General features: G+C 41.4%; 1 protein-coding gene across 3 annotated transcripts in view; it reads right to left on the bottom strand.

The window, feature by feature from the left end:
• LOC126281604 (uncharacterized) overlaps positions 1-15,789 on the bottom strand; it is a 1,096,782-nt gene that overhangs the window by 861,988 nt on the left and 219,005 nt on the right. The window contains exon 2 of one of the 3 annotated variants that reach the window (XM_049980709.1): positions 13,550-13,653. The exons of the other annotated variants lie outside the window; for them this stretch is intronic. The gene's annotated coding sequence lies outside the window, so the exon portion shown is untranslated. The remainder of the gene's footprint in view (positions 1-13,549; positions 13,654-15,789) is intronic. 3 annotated transcript variants of the gene reach the window in all.

Here is a 15,789-nt window from a genome sequence, read left to right as displayed (position 1 = left end):
CAGTTTTACAATGAACGTCTGCAACAATAGATCCAATGTGGGTAAAACGTATTTCATTGAAGAGTGTGTACGAAGGGTGATTCCCACTATATAAGCCGGCCGGATTGGCCGTGCCGTTCTAGGCGCTACAGTCTGGATCCGGGCAACAGTTACGGTCGCAAGGTAGAATCCTGCCTCGGTCATGGATGTGTGTGATGACCTTAGGTTAGTTAGGTTTAATTAGTTCTAAGTTCTAGGTGACTGATGACCTCAGAAGTTAAGTCGCATAGTGCTCAAAACCATTTGAACCACTACAGATATCGTTTTATGCAGCCCGCCCTTTGTCTCTACCAGAAACAGGATCTAGACAGGCACCAGCCACTTAATCAATGTAAGTTTCCCCTCAGAGCTTTGTGCGACTGCTAGCAAACTGAAACATACTGTTAAAATTACAAGTGGGTATTGGCTATGAGTTTCACAGTATTTTTGGACCAAGATATACCTTATTTCCGCCATTTTTATCCAAGTGTCTTCAGTCTCTTTGTGTGTAGTTAGTGGAGTAGTAGTACACGATTTGGGCGTCTCCGTAAGATTATTCTGTTTATTGCACTTAATATTTCGTAAATGGTTCAGCAACGATGCATCATACAGCACATTCTACCATCGGAAACAACGCAAAATTTATACCGTTTATAATCCTTAACGTTCCAAAAATGATTCAGAAACGTTGTCTTAGACAGTGTGTTTCACTGTTACAAACACGAAATTAACACGAGGTATCTAAATGGAAATTGTGGAAGTAACAACTTTCGGTATATAAGCCAGTAAATAGATTAATATACACTGATGTGACTAGACCTCATAATATCGAGTCGGATTCCTTTTTGCCCGGCGTAGTTGTAACAACTCGATGTGACGAGTCAACACATCGTTGTAAGTCCTCTGTAGAATCCGAGCGAGGTGGCGCAGTGGTAGCACACTGGAGTCGCATTCGGGAGGACGACGGTTCAATCCCGCGTCCGGCTATCCTGATTTAGGTATTCCGTGATTTCCCTACATCGCTCCAGACAAATGCTGGGATGGTTACAATAAAACGGCACGGCCGACTTCCTTCCCCGTCCTTCCCTAATCCGATGACACCGATGACCTCGCTGTTTGGTCTCTTCCCCCAAGCAACCCAACCCAAACCTCTGCAGAAATATCGAGCTATGTGGCCTCTGTAGCTGTCCATAATTGCGAAAGCGTTGCTGGTGCAGGATTTTCTGCACGTGCTGAACTCTTGATTATGTCCCATAAATGTTCGAAGGGATCCACGGTGGACGATCTTTGTGGCGACATCATTCGCTCGAAGTACCCACAATGTTCTGCAAACAATTGTGGCCCGGGACATGCCACATTTTCATCCATAGAATTTCCATTGCTGTTTGGGAACATGAAGTCCATGAACGGCTGCACAGTTGGTCTCCAAGTAGCCGAAGAAATGGTTCAAATGGCTCTGAGCACTATGGGACTCAACTGCTGTGGTCATTAGTCCCATAGAACTTAGAACTACTTAAACCTAACTAACCTAAGGACATCACACACATCCATGCCCGAGGCAGGATTCGAACCTGCGACCGTAGCAGTCGCATGGTTCCGGACTGCGTGCCTAGAACCGCGAGACTACCGCGGCCGGCTCCAAGTAGCCGAACATAACCATTTTCAGTCCATGAGCACGTCCATTTCATGTAAACGGAGCCTTACCAGTATGATGCCACCACCAAACTGTACAGTGCCTTGATGACAACTTGGGTCCATGGCTTCGCGGGTCTGCGCCACACTCGAACCGTACCTTACGTATAGATATCGGGACTAATCTGACCAGGCTACGGTTTTTCAGTCATCTGGCGTCCATACAATATGGTCACGAGCCCAGGAGAGGCGCTGCAGGTGTCGTCGTGTTGTTAGCAAAGGCACTCGCGTCGGTCGTCTGCTGCCGGGGCCCATTAACGCCAAATTTCGACGCACCATCCTAACGGATACGTTCGTCTCACATAGATTTCTGCGTTTATTTCATGCAGTGTTGCCCGTCTGTTAGCACTGACAACTCTACGCAAACGCCTCTGCTGTCGGTCAAGCGACAACCGTCGTCCACTGCGTTGTCCGTGGTGAGATGTCATGCCTGAAATACGGTATTCTCGGCGCTCTCTTGACACTGTAGGTCTCGGACTATTGAAATGATTCAAATGGCTCTGAACACTACGGGACTTAACATTTGAGGTCATCAGTACCCTAGAACTTAGAACTACGTAAACCTAACTAACCTAAGGACATCACACACATCCATGCCCGAGGCAGGATTCGAACTTGCGACCGAATCAGTCGCATAGTTTCCGACTGAAGAGCCTAGAACAGCTCGGCCACAGCGGCCGGCTGGCCTATTGAACTCCGCATCAATTTCAGAAATGGAATGTCCCATGCGTCTAGCCTCAATTACCATTCCGTGTTCAAAGTCTGCTGATTCCCGTCATGCAACCATACTCGCATCGGAAATCTTTCCACATGGATCACCTAAGCACACTACAAATGGTAGAGCGCCAATTCACTGGGCTTCTATGCTTTATCTATGCGATGCTACCGCCATCTGTATATGTGCATATCTTCATCCCATGGCTATCGACACACCAGTGTATAACGCGCCGCTTTAATGTGCTAAGGTAGCTACATTAACATGTCGAAGGTCGAAGATGTCTTCGTGCACTTTACCAGTTACTCTGAATCGTTCTGGACATCGTGCTTCATACCTTCAGACTGCACTGGCCAACTACATTGTTCTGTCACGTGGGGTTGCATAAAACTATACCGGTAGGGGCAACCGAGTCACCCTGTGTAGAGTACGACTATCACCCATTGGAACCTGGTACGCCTTCGTAGCTGAATGGTCGACGCGGCTGACTGCCATGCAGTTGGCCCAGGTTCATTTTCCGGTGAGGTCAGAGATTTGATCTGCTCGGGGACTGGGTGTTTCGCTGCCGTCTTCACCATTTCACCATCGTCGATGAGCACATTGCCAAAGAGGCGCCACATAAAAAGACTTGTACCGGTCGGCCGAATACCCCAGACAGGGTATCCCGGCCAAAAATTCCATACGATCATTTAACATATCAGAGATTGGTTTTTAGATGTGACAGATATTTTTTTTAATGACTGTCTCTCGCATGTAACTAGTAGCATGTAATCAATATCGACGCCATATTTGTGCCAGATCCAGTATTTTTGTCAAGGCACTCGTGTGACGCAGAGTGTTATCTGGCAACAGGCACTTTGACTGTGATACAGTGAAGTCCACACAGGTGAGGAGGAGCTTTCGGTTTGGTGGAGCGGCGCACCGCTCGCGAGGTTGCGGTGGCGACGGCATTTCCGGCGTCAGGGGAGGCGCGTAGTGCGTCTGACGCTGGGATGCCTCCGTGGCCGCTGGCCGGCGGCTCAGTCGATATGTGCGGCCGCCACGCCGGCGTGCGACGCAACGGTGCCCCAAGGTCGCGCCCGGCGCCGTTCACACCACACAAGGGAAGAGTACAGCGTCTGCCATTCGTATTCAGTGAGGCACCTGTTTGTAGCCCTAGAAAGGATACAGGGTTACTTCGTCACTCCACATGATTCTTTATGTTTCGGTGGATTCTTATATTTAATACTTGCAGAATGAAGTTTGAGCCAACGGTACGCGGACCGCGCTTTCGAACGTCAAAGTTAAGGGTGCAGAGTTCAACGTGCTTCTGAAAGGTCAGAAGCGATGTGACTTGTGGGTACAGTACGTGTGTGTTAACGTGGTGCCGAGCGGTCTTAGGCGCTGCAGTCATCGACTGTGCGGCTGATCCTGGCGGAGGTTCGAGTCCTCCCTCGGGCATAGGTGTATGTGTTTGTCTTTAGGATAATTTAGGTTAAGTGGTGTGTAAGCTTAGGTACTGATGATCTTAGCAGTTAAGTCCCATAGGATTTCACACACATTTGTTAACGTGGTATATGCTATCGCATCGCGCTACAGCGGCAGTTAGCTGTATTTGGCTCGCATATCGCTCTGCTCACCAAATAGAAGGGCGTAAACTTCCCGCGCTAGTTCCATTACAACACACATTTCCTCCATTGTCGGTATGTGGTGTACATAAACAAAAATTTCAGTCCTTTTTATACAAAGTGCATTTTAACCATCAGCTGTTTTTTGTCCCCATTAGTTATTTACCGGTTTCGGTTATTAACCATCATCGAGGAGGTTGTTAATATTATCCCATATTCCTCTGAAGCTGAACACTATCCAAAATACGCAGAGGAATTATAATGAAATGATTATCTCTAGTAGCATACAGGTGCTGATATAAGTCATGGGGACAGTTGAAAATTTGTACCACATCCAGGACTCGAACCCGGTATCTTCTGCTTACATGGCAGATACTCTATACATCAGAGCCACCGACGAAAGTGAGCCTCCCGTGAGACTCACATTCCGAACTTATTGTCCCGCACTATATTCGTAGTGTCCCGGCCCATTATACTCTTAACTCGCGGTTATACTGCCCATTCCCGTAAACTTTCAGGCACTGTTTGCGCATCTGCACAGAAGAAGATGGTCAAATGGCCGGTGAGCCCTAACTATATATGTATATGAAGATGGTATCTGTTCTTTTGGGGGTATTCATTTCATTGTAATTTTATTTAGCGAGTTGCATAGTGACCGACGGTATCTGAACAGATACCATCTTCGTATATATATTTAGCCAGTGGGATTGAACAAACAATTTATCTTATGATACTGACAATCATGCTTGACGTAAGATACGACTGTCAGCGTCTTAAGATAAATTGTTTGTAGAATTGCACTACATAACTTCGATATTGTTCAGCTTCAAAGGAATATGAGATGATTTTAGCTAATCTGTTGCACCCCACAACCTGGACGATGGTTAATGACCGAAACCAATGGACGACTAGTGGAAAAAATAAACAGCTGACGAAATTTAAATGAATTACAAAACATCAGCTCTGTATGGTACATTGATACAATTAAGGGTGGAGCTGAAAATGTGTGCCTGAAGTGCATTCTATCACGGGATCTCCTGCGTACTAGGCATCCACTATAACTCCCAAGTCACGGAGGACACATGAATTAGCGCAGCTGTGCGGATGTATCCCAAACAAGTCCCTCCCCCCCCCCCCCTCCTCTCCCTCCAGAATACTCACATTCTGAACTTACACCACACACTACGAAAGTAGTGTTCCCTGCACATTAATCTCAACGCTCGTGGCAAGGCCTATTCCCGCTTGAGTTCGGGCATATGTGTGCATCCACGAAGAAATTATCCTTGACTGTAATTATGTGTGTAAAGTTAAAATATACTTACAAAATACTTCATGGCTGTTAATCGACACCTCACGGGAAAATTACAAAACATTCAGTTTCTATTGATATGTCGTAAGACAAAACAGGACGTAAAATGTCCAGTCAGTAAGGTCACTGGCTTATAAAAGTCCCAATACAAATAGTACGAAGCAAATTTGCATTAGTTCTCCACATAAGATAAGAATTATGTCATCATTCTCGCTTTTTAGTAAAACTTTAATGTCAGTCTTACTCCATCACTGCTTCTGTTCAATAGCCGATTCTTTACAGCATACAAAACTTGAAACAACGAACTGCAAAATCTCTTACTGCAAGTAGTGCTAGATGTCTTGCACGTAAATCCCTTGGAAAAATCACACTCCTCAGACAGACCGCTCTTACATGGCAATTAAAATCGAATATTATGTAATATCCTTCCATTAAACTAATAAAATTTTCCAGAAACTACTAAAAAACATCAATGTCAATAAAAAAATTTGGGATCCAGCGAAGCTCAAGCCAGCCAAAGGACAATTGCTACTCCACTGACCTGCTTCTCTACTCGTTACACTAAGCTGACCACCAACAATTCGCGTCCACGCCATCTTAATTATCTCCTGAAAACTTTAATCGTAGGTATATTATTTAGTTCTTATTTTGTTATAACAAACTGTTCCATTAAAAATGCATTTTTGATGGATCCTCAATATTCTATCGCCTTGAAACGGCGTGTGGAGCACATGACATAAATCTGAATCAGGGAATCAGGCTGGGGTGTTCCCTTACAACCACTGTCTTTAACTTTTCTACGGACAACGTCATTGAAAATTAGAAATAAGGTAATTATCCAGGAATTAAAATAGGTAAACATTACATTAATATACTCAGGCATAAGTATATGGCAGTAAAGACGACCTCCTGTTAGCAGGAAAACGGCTGAATGGAATATGTGCAGGACGGAATCCAAAAATATCGTTAAATAAGACCAGCTATATCCTTTCTAGGTAAATATCAAATACGGCCGTAAATAATAAGTAACAACAAACAAATTGAACAGATGTAACAATTTAAATGTTTGGGTAGCAGGAAGAGTTATGAGTCTGATAGTGGTATAGATAAAAGCCTGCAAAATTTCAAGCAATATGTGCATTAATAGACAGAACACTTAGCAACAAAATACTTATTATTGTATGAAAGCGTGAGCTGGGCAAATGAAAAGAACGTAGGATGAAAAATACAAGCAGCAGATATGAGGTTGTCGAAAAGAGTAAATGCCTACACAAGTGTTAATGGAGACTGAAGATGTTTGAAATGAGTTGAATGTACGTGGTATAGATGTGGAAATAACTGATTACAAAATTCAAGTGGTTCAAATTGCTCTGAGCACTATGGGACTTAACATCCGAGGTGATCAGTCCCCTAGAACTTAGAACTACTTAAACCTAACTAACCTAAGGACAACACACACATCCATGCCCGAGGGAGGATTCGAATCTGCAACCGTATCGGTCACGCGGTTCCAAACTGAAGCGCCTAGAAGCGCTCGGCCACACCGGCCGGCAACTGATTACAGAAACAGGTGGGATTAACTCATGAATACCATTAAACATGAAGAAATACTCAACAAAACACTGAAATATAACCCTACAGGAAGGAGAGACCCAGATCGACCAAGGAAACCATGATAATAAATTTTTCTAAGGCGGAGTTAGCATATGCTTATTTATTTTGTGCGTGACAACGTTGACGATATACGGGCATTTCCTGACAATACTTCTATGTCAACAATTGATGATATTACTAAACTATTATTTGTAACTAGTAAAACATACAAAAAGTGATTAGTAGACAAAGACATTAACAGTAGTCCATGCCGGAAGTGTTTTGGTGTCGCAGGACCAAACGTGTAAAACAATTTGTTCTATGTCTCTTGCCTTCTGAGTGAAACAGTAAAAAAGATTTTACTGGGGTAAATTACTGGAACCCTGGTAGTTATTAACAATTTATTGACATGGCGACAAAATGTAAAGCTAACTGCTGTTGTATTTGCAAGCTTCCCTGCAGAAAAGGTTTTTACAGTTTATGCAATTGAGCTATTTTACAATTGACTTAGAGAGCCCTACAACCGTTAATCATATTTGCAATAATAATGTAGTGTATGCCTTAAACAAATAGGATCGCCGTTAAAATCTCAGAGCAAAATACTGTGCTATATTGCTGGGAGATTTGAAATGCTAAATATTTGCAAGATAAATAACACAATTTCCATTTTATTCTCGAAACAGGTTTAATACACACAGAAGCCAAATATATTTGAATTAGAAATCACAATTTTGTATTTCGCACTAGTTAGTCAATTACTAGGGATATGGGTTTAGAACTGTTCGTATTTTCGATACAAGTACGGCGCAGTAATTAAATATCTCGCCGTCGCCGAATTCGGAAACAATTCTCGACAGTGATGCTTATTGCTACACCGTACGTGTTTCATCGAAATACCAAGTAGCCCTAATACAATCTGTCGCCCCAGCATAACTCCATTAGAGATCGCATAAGCAGAAAACTAAAACTTCATCAAAATGTAAATCTCTGTATCACACTCGCCGTTCTCATTACACACATGTCACGTGCACGGCCTGGCTGGCAGAGTGAACACACGTGGCTGACTAACTTCCAACCCGACCACTTCTCTGATTTCCAAAATCCGTAATGTCGTTTCACGGAACAATAGCCCTCGTACGTCCGGCAGGTAGTAACAACGCAATAAATAAATAAATTAGTTAAATAAAAATGTTGCCGTGTGTGGTTATCTGGCCGCTTATTTTTGATACTGCAGCGAATTATGTCATAAACTATTATACATAAGCTGAGTCAGTAGGTATATTAAGAACTGAATAACGTGAAGTAATTTTTTACGAACCACGCCATAGTTTCGGAGATAGCTAGGTGCTGCATTGTCGTATGTGGGGGATGTGATTCCACGATGGATCACATTTCAGAAGCAAATGGCATATTGGTGGTAACTAGAAATCACAAATAAGTAAATATCAAGAGAAGAACGAAAAACGTCTCAGCGCTGACCATAAACAGGGCATCCTAAAAAAATTTCTGACGAACCAAATCAAGACACTTTGATACCGTTGTTGATAATCTATTCACGTCAGCTGCAGATGTGGGCAGAGGCCTCGATCTGCGAAAGATTATGGTCTTTTGAGGTATCTGTGCTGTTGAGTTGTGTTTATTTAATGAAATTCTGGCAAGCTGCGCTGCTACATAAACTGCCTGTTAATTTAGTCGAATTGAAAAGCTGACAAGAGGAAATATTGTGGAAACGTCGGGCAAAAAATAGTCAAAGCTCGTGGTAACAGCATATACATATTCAGTCACCACTCTAATTCTGGCGCAGTCATAATCAAACGGGTTGAACAGGTTAATTAAGTTGGCTCTTTTGAGTTCAAACGTAACATAGAACAGTAATTATTTCCGAGGTAGTGTGGTGTAAATAGAGTGACGGCAAAACATGTGACAATATAATGACGTTTACTAACCGGAATCTATGATCCAATATTTATCTAGTCAGTTTAAGTAACTGTAAACATAGATTTAAATGACAGAACATGAACCTTATAATTTGTAAGCGCAAGGGGACGTATTATACAAGGAATAACGACAAGCGCGTCTGACGCTCAAGGAAAGGTCGAAGTGTAAGAATCCGTGGAGGTTATCGATTACGCCGATACATCCATCTATAAAAAAAATTTTAAAAATAAGAAAACGCGTCTGCACACTAAATATCGGAATCGGTTCACATTTATCAAGGGTAGTCCATCAATGATTTTGTATTTAAAGTCTGTAGACCAAGGAATAAATACCACATACTCAGGCGATGAAATCCACGTGGATTTTCAAGAAAATCATAAGCTCCGTAATTGAACAAATAACCAAATAACAAAATGAATAGCGAAATATCATCTGCGGCATTTAGGCCGATGAAAACATTTATTCGAACGAGTTTTCTTATGATGGACTCAAATCGTGTGGTTCGTCACACATTCTGACTTTAATCAATGAAGTCAGCAGTTTGTGTGAGAATAATAAGAAAAATACTTTTAAATCGTATTGAGTAAAAGAAAAAATCCCTCAACTCCATTTATTTGGTGTGGAGCACATGTATTATAGCTTCCAACTACAACAAAATGAAACCAGGTAATGGAGTGAGAAGAGTAAGTATTTATTACTGTTAAATGAACAGGTCATTTTGATTTTGTAATTTATCGGTAAAGGCAGACGGAAATTTAATAGTCATGGGGGACTGGAATTCGAGAGTAGGAAAAAAGAGAGAAGGAAACATTATATGTGAATATGGATTGGCGGTAAGAAATGAAAGAGGAAGCCGTCTGTTAGAATTTTGCACAGACCATAACTTAATCATAGATAACACTTGGTTGAAGAATCATAAAAGAAGGTTGTATACATGGAAGAATACTGGAGATACTAGAAGGTATCAGATATATTATATAATGGTAATACAGAGACTTAGGAACTTGGTTTTAAATTGTAAGACATTTCCAGGGGCAGATGTGGACTCTGACCACAATTATTGGTTATGAACTGTAGATTAAAACTGAAGAAACTACAAAAAGGTGGGAATTTAAGGAGATGGGACTTGGATAAACTGACCAAACCAGAGGTTGTACAGAGTTTCACGGAGATCATAAGGGAAAAATTGACAGGAATGGGGAAAATAAGTACAGTAGAAGAAGAACGGGTAGCTCTGAGGGATGAAGTAGTGAAGGCAGCAAAGGATGAAGTAGGTAAAAAGACGAGGACTAGTAGAAATCCTTGGGTAACAGAAGAAATATTGAATTTAATAGATGATAGAAGAAAATACAAAAATGCACTAAATGAAACAGCCAAAAAGGTATACAAACGTCTCAAATGAGATCGATAGGAAATGGAAAATGGTTAAGCACGGATGGCTAGAGGATAAATGTAAGGATGTAGAGGCTTATCTCACTAGGGATAAGATACTTACTGCCTACAGAAAAATTAAAGAGACCTTTGGAGATAAGAGAACCACTTGTATGAATATCAAGAGCTCAGATGGAAACCCAGTTCTAAGCAAAGAAGGGAAAGCAGAAAGGTGGATGGAGTATATACAGGGTCTATATAAGGGCGATGTACTTCAGGACAATATTATGGAAATGGAAGAGGATGTAGATGAAGATGAAATAGGAGATACGATACTGCGTGAAGAGTTTGACAGAGCACTGAAAGACCTGAATCGAAACAAGGCCCCCGGAGTACACAACATTCCATTGGAACTACTGATGGCCTTGGGAGATCAGCCCTGACAAAACTCTACCATCTGGTGACCAATATGTATGAGACAGGCGAAGTACCATCTGACTTCAAAAAGAATATAATAATTCCAATCCAAAAGGAAGCAGATGTTGACAGATGTGAAAATTACCGAACCATCAGTTTAATAAATCACAGCTGCAAAAAACCAACCCGAATTCTTTACAGACGAATGGAAAAACTGGTAGAAGCCGACCTCGGGGAAGATCAGTTTGGATTCCGTAGATATGTTGTGACACATGAGGCAATACTGACCCTACGACTTATCTTAGAAGAAATATTAAGGATAGTCAATGTTGTGAAAGCTTTACAATGTTGACTGAAATACTCTCTTTCAAATTCTAAAGATGGCAGGGGTAAAATACATAGAGCGAAAGGCTATCTACAATTTGTACAGAAAGCAGATGGTAGTTATAAGAGTCGAGGGGCACGTAAGGGAAGCAGTGGTTGGGAAAGAAGTGATACAGGGTTGTAGCCTATCCCCGATATTATTAATTCTGTATACTGAGCAAGCAGTAAAGGAAACTAAACAAAAACTCGGAGTACGAATTAAAATCCATAGAGAAGAAATGAAAACATTGATGTTCGACGATAACATTGTAGTTCTGTCAGAGACAGCAAAGGACTTGAAACATGAAACAGCAGTTGAACGGAATGAACAGTGTCTTGAAAGGAGGGTATCAGATGATCATCAACAAAAGCAAAACGACGATAAAGGAACGTAGTCGAATTAAATCGGGTGATGCTGAGGGTATTAGATTAGGAAATGAAACGCTTAAAGTAGTAAAGGATTTCTGCTATTTGGGGAGCAAAATAACTGATGATGGTCGAAGTGGAGAGGATATAAAATGTAGACTGGCAATGGCAAGGAAAGCGTTTCTAAAGAAGACAAATTTGTTAACATCAAGTATCGATTTAGAAAGTCGTTTCTGAAAGTACTTGTATGTAGCCATGTATGAACGTGAAATGTGGACGATAAATAGTTTGGACAAGAAGAGAATAGAAGCTTCCGAAATGTGGTGCTACGGAAGAATATTGAAGATTAGATGAGTAGGTCACATAAATAATGAGGAGGTATTGAATAGAATTGTGGAGAAGAGGAGTTTGTGGCACAACTTGACAAGAAAAAGAGACTGGTTGGTAGGACATGTTCTGAGGCATCAAGGGATCACAAATTTAGCATTGGAGGGCAGCGTGGAGGGTAAAAATCGTAGACGGGGACCAAGATATGAATACACTAATCATATTCAGAGGGATGTAGGTTGCAATATGTACTGGGAGAAGAAGAAGCTTGCACAGGATAGAGTTGCATGGAGAGCTGCATCCAATCAGTTTCAGGTCTGACGACCACAACAACAATAACAACAATTTATCGGTGTGCGTATCAGAGAGAGAACAAGTTATGTTAAACAGTCTTTGGTCTTGTTGTGGGGCAGTCTATGCCTCTGCGCAGTCTAATACATTCTTAGTTGAAGTGTGGTAAGTGATGGACGTATTCAGTACCGCTTGTGATTATATCTATTACATGAAGGAAGATTTATTATAAAGGACAGTAGGCACGAATACCATGTATACATTGAAAGGCAAAATGAATGTAAATTATTGATAACTTTATTTATTAAAGAGAAGGAGTTTGAGGTAAGACTACAGCACTGCCGAGTTAGTCGGAAAAATTGTCAGCTAGTTAACTTGCACAGAGCTGAGACAGAGACTACCCCACTTCCCTGTGTCATGGTTTGCTTATTAATTTATTAAGTAGTTTGGTTTTTATAGAAATTCTCTGTTAACTTTGTGCCTTTTTGCAAATCGTTGTTAACCTTATCAAGCATAGCATTGTTCAGACCGATATTATGTGTGAAGAACAGGCGAAAATTAATTCTGTCTTTTTTAATACATACTTCCTTCTAAAATCGTTGTCTTGGAATATCATTTCATAAGAAAAGTTGCTCCCGCCATCCTGCTGTTTATAGAAAGTTTATCAATACATATTACAATACACATCCTGAAATACATGAATGAAAAGAAAATCCTGTTACAATATTCATACACTACGTTGAGACTCCTTCAAGGAATGCTACGATCTTCTACTAGAAACTCATACTGTGCATACACTTTAATAATCTTCCAGCCTCCAATTCCTAATCGTCCAGTGAAAGCCAAAGACCACCCACAGAGAACTAGATTTGTTGTGACTGACTATTAGCAATTTTTCAGACCAAAAGTTTTATTTACGTAAGTTTACAAGGTTGATGACAGAAATAAAAGAAAGGTAACCATAACAATGCCAGTAAAAGACTCCTAATTGAGGCAAACAAAAGTTTACTTGTAATTTTCCACTAAGGTATCGGGGTAACACTCACAGTAGTAAAAGTCTAGTGCAGAGATGGAGACACAAACTTCAGGGGTCGAAGTCGACAAGGATGGCACCCAGAGTCAACAGAATTTTGGGGCTGGTTATAGCTCCTAAATAGCTGTCTGCAGCCAATCAGGTTATGGTGTAGTGATACCTCCTGCAGGCCGTGGCTCGAGCTACCCACTGCAGGAAGCAATGCTCGGAATGTCTGTTTCCATTATCTTGTATATTAATATCCGGTGTTTACCGTGGTGCTTTTGGTACGCCTTGGACATAGACAACCCTGTCCTCTGTGATGTAATGTGGGTTGCCGACCCTCAGTGGCTATCTTGGCTCCGGCGTAACAGCATCCTTAGCTGAATTATCAGTCACAACTTCTCTCTCCAGCGATTTTATTGCAAACACCGAACCAGAGGCACGCTAGTCAGTTACTCTGAAACTACCATCAGGGTTTTTAAGAATATCTAGGAAGGATCGTTATTACGTTGGTGTGCAATACTTACTGACGAAAGTAACTCTGGCATGATGTGTCACTACGAAGTAACGTCCCTCGGTGAAACTTGGATGATACACAGAAAGAACTGCTACAGCATACCGTTGAAGTTAACTGAAAGAAATAAATAGCGATCTGTACGAAAAAGACACTTTTACTCGAAGACAATAAATACAGTGAAATCACCACGACTTATGGTAGCATGCTGCACATTGCGAAAAGTGCTGACCAGTCCATCCGCCCAGTGTTATCTCGTTCCAAAAGCTCCCCGACCAGCAATGTTCTATGAGGTCGCTCACTGTCATCGCTAAAATGAAGTCAGTGCAGAATGATCCTCTGAAATTATGTACATTAGGAAGGAGTACAGTGTCACAATAAGACTGTGAGTCTGCTGTGTACAAACAGTAAGCGGTCAGGACGTGTATGGAACGCTATGCTTTCCCACACCACAACATGCATTCAAATGTGCAAAAGATTACTTAATTCCCGAGCTGAGGGATAAATTTTATGTTCAAACGAATATGGTGGACAATCCCTACTACTTCAGAACTCCTTTTGACACCGTACAGTACTGCCATTTCGTGACAAAATTAAGGGATTACGAGTAGTGGGCCAGATTTTCGACTGGATACGAGACTTCCTTACAGATAGAAATCGACAAGTCGCTGCTAATGGAACAAAAGCGACGGATGTGAAAGTAATTTGTGGAGTACTAAAAGTAAGTGTGATAAGAACGTACTCTTTACTCTTTCTGGCGTTCCCCAAGGTAGTGTTATAGGCCCTTTACTCTTCCTTATCTATATAAACGTTTTGGGTGACAATCTGAGAAGCCATCCTCCGTTGTTTGCAGATGACGGTGTCGTTTATCGACTAATAAAGTCATCAGAAGATCGAAACAAACTGCAAAACGATTCAGAAGATATATCTTAATGGTGCTAAAATTGGCAGTTGACCCTAAATAACGAAAAGAGTGAGGTCATCCACATGAGTTGTAAAAGGAACTCGTTAAACTTCGGTTACACGGTAAATCAGTCTAATCTAAAAGTCGTAAATTCAAATAAATACCTAGGTATTACAATTACGAACAACTTAAATTGGAAGGAACACATAGAAAATTTTGTGTGTAACGCGTTTTATTGGCAGGACGCTCAGAAAATATAATAGACCTACTAAGGAGACTGCCTACAGTAATCTTGTCCGTTCTCTTTTACAAGATCGCTGAGCGGTGTGGGATCCCTACCAGATATGACTGACGGAGTACATCGAAAAAATTCAAAGAAAGGCAGCATTTTTTGTATCATCACAGAAATTATAAACGATTTGGGCTGGACATCATTAAAAGAAAGGCGTTTTTCGTTGCAACGAAATCTTCTCACGAAATTCGAATCACCATCTTTATCCTCCGAATGCGAATATATTTTGTTGACACCAACCCACATAGGGAGGAACGATCACCAAGATAAAATAAGGGAAAACAGAGCCCGTGCGGAAAGATATAACTGTTCATTATTTCCGGACACTATACCTGATTGGAATAATAGAGAATTGTGAAGGTGGTCCGATTAACTCTCTGCCAGGCTCTTAAATGTGATTTGCAGAGTATCCATGTAGATGTAGATGTAGATGTATATAAATAACCTAGTAGAAAGCGTCGAAAGCTGTTGAAACTGTTCGCAGGTGATGCGATTGTCTATAAGTAGCAGAGGATTGATGGATGGTGCAGTGTCGGGCTATTGAACCAGGACGTAAATAAATGTAACACATTGCACATACACAGAAAAAAGTCACTGTTGTACAAATACACTCCAGATAACTAATTGCTGGGAACAGTATCTACCGTAAAATATCTTGGAGTAACTATCCAGAGCGACCTTAAGTGGAATGACCATACAAAACAAATTGTAGGGAAAGCTGATGCCAGACTGACATTGCTAGTAAGAATCTCAACAAATTGTAATTAATCCGCGAAGGAAGTCGCTTACAAGGCGCTTGTTCTACTGATTATTGAGTACTGTTTATGAGACTGGGGCCTTTACCCGGTAAAACTGATAGAAGAGAGAGAGAACACCCGAGAAGAGCGGCGCGTTTGGTCAGATCGTTTAGTTTGCGCGACAGAGTTACCTAGATGCCCAAGAGACTACAGTCGCAGACACTTCAAAGGCGGCGCTGTGCAATACGGAGAGGTTTGCTACTGAAATTTCGAGAGAGCATTTCCAGATAGCGTAGGAGAACATATTACTTCCTATCATA

The sequence above is a fragment of the Schistocerca gregaria genome, chromosome 7 (genome assembly GCF_023897955.1).
Source record: "Schistocerca gregaria isolate iqSchGreg1 chromosome 7, iqSchGreg1.2, whole genome shotgun sequence".
NCBI lineage: Eukaryota > Metazoa > Arthropoda > Insecta > Orthoptera > Acrididae > Schistocerca > Schistocerca gregaria.
This window is presented reverse-complemented; position numbering and strand designations above follow the sequence as displayed.